Genomic DNA, 7650 nt, shown 5'->3' with positions numbered 1-7650 from the left:
CTGAGCCACCCAGCAGGCTCCTCTGTCCATGGAATTCTCCAGGCACAATACTGGAGTGAGAAGCCATTCCCTTCTCCAGGGAATCTTCCTGACCCAGGGATCAAACTCGGGTCTCCTGCACTGCAGGCAGGTTCTTTACCATCTGAGCCACCAGGGAAGCCCAATACATAAAAATACACATGGATATACCTACACAAACACAATGTCATTCACATCACCCTTGGGACTTTCATTTCCTTTTCATCTTATTGCCCTGGAATACAAATAAAAAGGCGAAAGACTATTTCCTTGAATTCAAAACCAATATGAATTCTGTGATCTCTGAAAAGCTGAGCTCTATAACCAACCATAGCCTCCTAAGCTTTCTGTCTGGGTTGAAAGAAATTTGCCTTTTCACCATCCAACTCCCTAAAAGAATTTTGCCCTTTTGCCATCCGATTCTCTATCTCTACAACGTGGCTTGCATCTTCCTCAAGAGATGGGACCCTTTGAAGCCAGTTGCACACTGGGGTTGCCATGTAACCCTCATTCCCATTAAACAGAGTCCTACTGATGACTGGACAAAATGCAGGGTTAATGGTCCCAAGTCATCCAGCAAATCAGATGTGGAATCAGAAAGTCATTCTGGAGTCCTCCTCCCTTGCAAGCCTTTTAATCAACCTCATTCAGGTTTGAAAGTCCAATCTGCCATGCCCAAAGCTAAGCAGAGATCATGTTTGACAAAAATCATTGTTATAGCAACATCCTATTTATGAGAGTGTCTCAGGAGGTAAACCCATAACTGCGGTAGGCGTTGTTGTAGATGAGTAACACTAAGGCTGGAGCAGAAAGTTGCTGTAAAGTATCTACTGCATAAGGGCTTCCCAGATGGCTCAGCGGTAAAGAATCCTCCTGCAATGCAGGAGCCACAGGAGATGTGAGTTTGAACCCTGGACTGGAAAGTTGCCCTGGAGAAGGAAATGGCAACCCGCTTCAGTATTCTTCCCTGGGAAATCCATGGACAGGGGAACTTGGCTGGCTATAGTCCATGGAGTCACAAAAGAGTCAGACCGGACTTGGCAACTAAGCGCTCATCTATTGTGTATATGTAAACATTTAAAAAAAGTAGCACAAAGAATATGCTTCTATTAAAAATAGCATTTACTGAAAGAAATGTGTATAAATCTGAGTTGCACATGTACAGTCAGAGGTGAAGTCCCTGCAGGCTAAACTGATGTGAATGATTTAGGTAATTTCTCTTCCTCTGCTCTCTAATTCTATTAATCCAGGTACTTGAGTCTCTCAGCATTGATGGTACTCTTTAATGAATGTTCATGGTTACTCACAGAACTGAACGGCATTTCCTCAAACTTGTGTAGAGGAAAACAACATTCCTTGGGAACAAATAAATCCTACTGCATAGTAAAGATAAAATTCATGAGGACAGTTGTAGTTAAGCCACAAATACTCATTGACATTGCTCCTCTTCAATGGCATCTGGTCCCATCACTTCATGGCAAATATATGGGGAAACAATGGAAACAGTGGGAGACTTTATTTTGGGGGGATCCCAAATCACTGCAGATGGTGACTGTAGCCATGAAATTAAAAGACATTTGCTCCTTGGAAGAAAAGCTGTGAACAACCTAGACAGCATATTAAAAAGCAGAGACATTACTTTGCCAACAAAGGTCCATCTAGTCAAAGCTATGGTTTTTCCAGTGGTCATGTATGGATGTGAGAGTTGTACTATAAAGAAAGCTGAGTGCTGAAGAATTGATGCTTTTGGACTGTGGTGTTGGAGAAGACTCTTGAGAGTCCCTTGGACTGCAAGGAGATCCAACCAGTCCATCCTAAAGGAGATCAGTCCTGGGTGTTCATTGGAAGGACTGATGCTGAAGCTGAAACTCCAGTACTTTGGCCACCTGATGCGAAGAGCTGACTCATTTGAAAAGACCCTGATGCTGGGAAAGATTGAGGGCAGGAGGAGAAGTGGATAACAGAGGATGAGATGGTTGGGAGCATCACCGACTCGATGGACGGGAGTTTGAGTAGGCTCGGGAAGTTGGTGATGCACAGGGAAGCCTGGCTTTCTGCAGTCCATGGGATTGCAAAGAGTTGGACATGACTAAGCAACTGAACTGAACTCTCCAACTCAAAATTATTATTAAAAAAAAAAAAAAAGAAAAGAGAAAATCTGATTCAATTGGGCATTTTGTTAAAAATCAGACTGGAAAAATATCATAGCGGAACCAATACACTGAAGGACTCACAGAAAGAACTAGCAGTAACTGAAGTTATTCCAATTTTATCCTTAACAGTTTCTACTCAAATTAATAATAATGGTAGTGAATAATTAGCCTTTGTGTCTCCCCACAGTTCTGCAAGTAGAATTTATAGAGGGAACACATAAACTTTTCAAAGAAAGCAATGTTTATGTGACCTACCTGGATGTCTTGAAATATGTATTTAGCACAGCTGTTCTTTTGTGTTAAACTCATCACAAAATGCAGCTTTAATGTAACCCACCATTGATCTGCAGTGAGTGGAAACAAAATCTCTCCTTAATTAGTACCATCCAATCACTTTTTTACATTTCTACAGAACACACACTGTGAACTGTTTAATGGACTATTATTTAGAAAAGTGGCAAAGAGCACACCAAAAAAAAAAAAAAAAAAAGACGTAGTGAAAATGGAAACTAGCAGTGTCAATGAAAAATATGTTGTGAAATAATGGGGGAAAAAAGATGTTTCTTTAAGATGAGCTCTCCTGGCATTTTACTGTAGAGATGAACGGTGCCCCAATTACTGCCAACAATGGAGTCAGAGATACAGAGAGAGATTCATTACCTACCACATCCTTAACTGTCTACCAGTGAATTCGCTTATCTGCTCCTTTTTCTAGAGAACCTGCACAGAAGGGGGAGGAATAAACAAAGAACCGGGGAGTAAATGTGTCACAAATTACCACAAACACACTGGGTCTCGACGCACTTTTCATTTCTCTCCTCATTAACTGTGTCTTGCTCAAAATGAGCGACCGGGTCCAAACGTAATCAAGTCCCACAGATAACAATTGACTTGACTGCTGGGGCCAGCCACCACCTCCCAGCCACTGGAAAATAAATTCAGAAATAAAATGAGTTAAAATAAAATCCATGCTGCTCTCTTTTCTGCACTCAGATAATTTGAAGACCATCAAGGCCCGCAGAAACCAATCCATCTACCTCTGAAAAAGAAGGTCTTTCTGCCACCACCAATAAGCGATGCCTTTAGTGTTATTGAGAGCAAGTATAATTACACAGTGAAAAGGCCATCAAAGTGTCTTGGGCATTGGTGTTTTTTTCCTGATGTCTTTATCCACAGTGCTACCTGAACAATAATAAAAGAAAAGGATAGTCGTGCTAGGGAGAGACAGAGAGAAGGATGGAAAAGAAAAAAAAAAATAAGACCTCTCAGATGGGTGTAACTGACCTGTAATTTTGAGAGCATATTATAATTTGCAACCCCCTTTTATTGTTATTGTTATATTCAATTTTCAAACAAGAAGGATAGTTTTGAAGAAATTTTGAATGTGTGTGTGTGCTCTTGTGGGTTTTATTTCATCAAAGAAGTGATTTCTCAGCAAAGCTGTTGAAGGGGTCCCTGATGAAGAGGTTTTTATGCTAACCAGGATAGTTTTGTTAGTTGTTGTGTTAATAGCTCAGTCATGTCTGACCCTTTGCAATCCCATGGACCATAGCCCGCCAGGCTCCTCTGTCTATGGAATTCTCCAGGCAAGAATACTGAAGTGGGTAGCCATTTCCTTCTCCAGGGGATCTTCTCAACACAGGGATTGGACCCAGGGGTCCATCATCTCCTGTATTAGTAGGTGGATTCTTTACCACTGAGACAACTGGGAAACCCAACAACTGAGATAGTTTATTTCCCTCTAAACAACAGTTAGAACTGAACATGGAACAACAGACTGGTTCCAAATAGGAAAAGGAGTACGTCAAGGCTGTATGTTGTCACCCTGCTTATTTAACTTATATGCAGAGTACATCATGAGAAACGCTGGGCTGGAAGAAGCACAAGCTGGAATCAAGATTGCCAGGAGAAATATCAATAACCTCAGATATACAGATGATACCACCCTTATGACAGAAAGTGAAGAGAAACTAAAAAGCCTCTTGATGAAAGTGAAAGAGGAGAGTGAAAATGTTGGCTTAAAACTCAACATTCAGAAACCTAAGATCATGGCATTTGGTCCCATCACTTCATGGGGAATAGATGGGGAAACAGTGGAAAGAGTGTCAGACTTTATTTTTGGGGGCTCCAAAATCACTGCAGGTGGTGATTTCAGCCATGAAATTAAAAGATGCTTACTCCTTGGAAGGAAAGTTATGACCAACCTAGATAGCATATTCAAAAGCAGGGACATTACTTTGCCAACAAAGGTCTGTCTAGTCAAGGCTATGGTTTTTCCTGTGGTCATGTATGGATATGAGAGTTGGACTGTGAAGAAAGGTGAGTGCTGAAGAATTGATGCTTTTGAACTGTAGTGTTGGAGAAGACTCTTGAGAATCCCTTGGACTGCAAGGAGATCCAACCAGTCCATCCTAAAGGAGACCAGTCCTGGGTGTTCATTGGAAGGACTGATGCTGAGGCTGAAACTCCAGTACTTTGGCCACCTCATGCAAAGAGTTGACTCATTGGAAAAGACTCTGATGCTGGGAGGGATTGGGGGCAGGAGGAGAAGGGGACAACAGGGGATGAGATGGCTGGATGGCATCACTGACTCGGTGGACATGAGTTTGGGTAAACTCCGGGAGTTGGTGATGGACAGGGAGACCTGGCGTGCTGTGATTCATGGGGTCGCAAAGAGTCGGACACAACTGAGTGACTGAACTGAACTGAAACCAGGATGAAGTGCTCATGAGGGATTCAATCACTTTAGGAAGTTACGGGCTTTGCTTCTTTTTTGTTGTTGTTGTTGAGGTACAGTTACTTTTCACTGTTGTGTTGGTTTTTGCTTTACAATGAAGTGAATCAGCTGTATGTATACATATATCCCCTCCTGCTCCTACGTCCTGCTCCACTGCCCATTCAACCCCCGCAGATCATCACAGAACACTGAGCTGAGCTCCCTGTGCTAAACAGCAGCTTCCCACTAGCTGTCTATTTTACATATGGTGGTGTATGTAGGTCAATCCTAACCTCTTAATTCATCCCATCCTTCTTTCCCCCTCCCTGTGTCTTCATATCTGTTCTCCACATCTATGTCTCTATTCCTGCTCTGCAAATAAGTTCATCTATACCATTTTTCTTCATTCTACACATATGTATTAATATCTGTATTTATTTCTCTCTTTCTGACTTACTTCACTCTGTATGACAGACTCTAGGTCCATCCACATCTCTACAAATGACCCAATTTTATTCCTTTTGATGGGTGAGTATTATTCCATTGTATATATGTACCACATCTTCATCCATTCCTCTGTCCATGGGCCTTTAGGTTGCTCCTATATCCTGGCTATTCTAAATAGTGCTTCAATGAACACTGGGGTTAGAACTGGGGTATGAAAGCATTCTTTCTTCTTCTTGAGCAATGGGGATGTAAGTGAGCCCCCAAATGTTTCAGATTAAGGCTAAATTGAACTATATTTACATGAGAGTGGCAACAAATGACTCTGATTTTCATTTTATTCCACCTGCACCTAGACAAAGGCCTCCTCCAGAAACAAAAGACAAAGAAACTACAATGGACTAAAAATAACTGCAGGTACGCAGAGTTGGGGCAAATTGTGAACAAAAACCTAACTGCAACTTCAGAGGTGTCAGGAGCAAAACCAAGCTCCAAATGCACCACCAAGTGGGTGGGAAGACCACCCAAGCCACCCTCAGGCCCAACGCTTGTACCCATTCCTACCCTCACTCTATTTAAGGGGCCCTGTCTCCTTGGGGAGCAATCAAGGGTATCCATTACTTGTTTTCCCTCCTGATGTAGCACAAGTCCCAGTAAAGCCTTGCTAGAGTTTCTCATCTGGTTTCTTATCCATGTCTGTTGATCCTAGAACCCTGGTCAGTAACATAAGGTGATGAGAGCAAAGCTGAATTAGCCTGGGGACCATATTAGATTTATTGTGGGGACTGAAACATACACATTACTAAAAAGAAAAACAAAAAAACAAAACAAAACCTCTATGAAGAATTAGATTCATCCTGGCTATTGTAGATCTCAGGTGTCTAAATTTGATATGATCTATGATGTGGGAGAGTTGGACTGTGAAGAAGGCTGAGCGCCGAAGAATTGATGCTTTTGAACTGTGGTGTTGGAGAAGACTCTTGAGAGTCCCTTGGACTGCAAGGAGATCCAATGAGTCCATTCTGAAGGAGATCAACCCTGGGATTTCTTTGGAAGGAATGATGCTAAAGCTGAAACTCCAGTACTTTGGCCACCTCATGCGAAGAGTTGACTCATTGGAAAAGACTCTGATGCTGGGAGGGATTGGGGGCAGAAGGAGAAGGGGACGCCAGAGGATGAGATGGCTGGATGGCATCACTGACTCGATGGACGTGAGTCTCAGTGAACTCTGAGTTGGTGATGGACAGGGAGGCCTGGCGTGCTGTGATTCATGGGGTTGCAAAGAGTCGGACACGACTGAGTGACTGAACTGAACTGATGATGTGGAATGTTGACTATCATCATATTTTCACATGTTTTGGCATTACAATTCCCTTTTTACTAATCTACTTATGGAATCAAGGTATTGCCTAAGACAACTTATTATGGGCCCATGGGACTCTGGTAAGAATCTTAAAAAAGTAGTAGAATTCCTGTTTGGGGAACATAAAGTTTGAATCAGTATTTAAATATCTAAATAGATATTAAATTAAAATTTTACACCAATTCAGTTTATGCAAATTCAGACCAGTTTCCTTCATGTAAGAATTCTCAGGGGGCTTACATTTCTCCTGTGCTAAGTAATAAGTAAATCCAAGAGAAAGTAGAATTTCCCTTCTATTTTGTTGTTATTCAGTTACTAAATCTTGTCTGACTCTTTGCAACCCCATGGACTGCAGCATGCAAAGCTTCCCTGTCCTTCATTATTGCCTGGAGTTTGCTCATGTCCATGATGATCCAATCTAACCATCTCATCCACTGTTGTCCCTTCTCTTCTTGCCCTCAATTTTTCCCAGCATCAGGGACTTTTTGTATCAGGTATCCAAAGTATTGAAGCTTCAGCCTCAGTCCTTCCAATGAATATTCAATGTTGATTTCCTTTAGGATTGACTAGTTTGATCTTGCTGTCCAAGGGATCCTCAAGAATCTTGTCCAGCACAACAATTCTATTTATTTCATCACAAAAAACATTATTCAAGGGACGTCTTATCAAATGAGATTCCCCTGAGGACTCTTTGAGAAATCTAAATACTAATGTAAATACCAATCTAAATACTAAAAATGTTAATAATTACACCATGAGATATAACTTTATTATATTTCAAAGAAGGTGAGTTTTAGTTTTTATTTATAATCTCAATTTTTAAATAAAGAGGTCTTGTTTAACTCAGTAACTGAAGAAAGATAAAAGGGCAAACTTTATAAATGTCATTGAAAGTGCAACAGGATGGATTTTTTTAAAAATAAAAATTGCACAATACTAATCATCTCAAAACTTAA

Source organism: Bos grunniens, chromosome 11, assembly GCF_055505025.1.
Source record: "Bos grunniens cultivar Pamir isolate PY7600 chromosome 11, Bosgru_T2T1.0, whole genome shotgun sequence".
NCBI classification, from domain to species: domain Eukaryota; kingdom Metazoa; phylum Chordata; class Mammalia; order Artiodactyla; family Bovidae; genus Bos; species Bos grunniens.
This window is presented reverse-complemented; position numbering follows the sequence as displayed.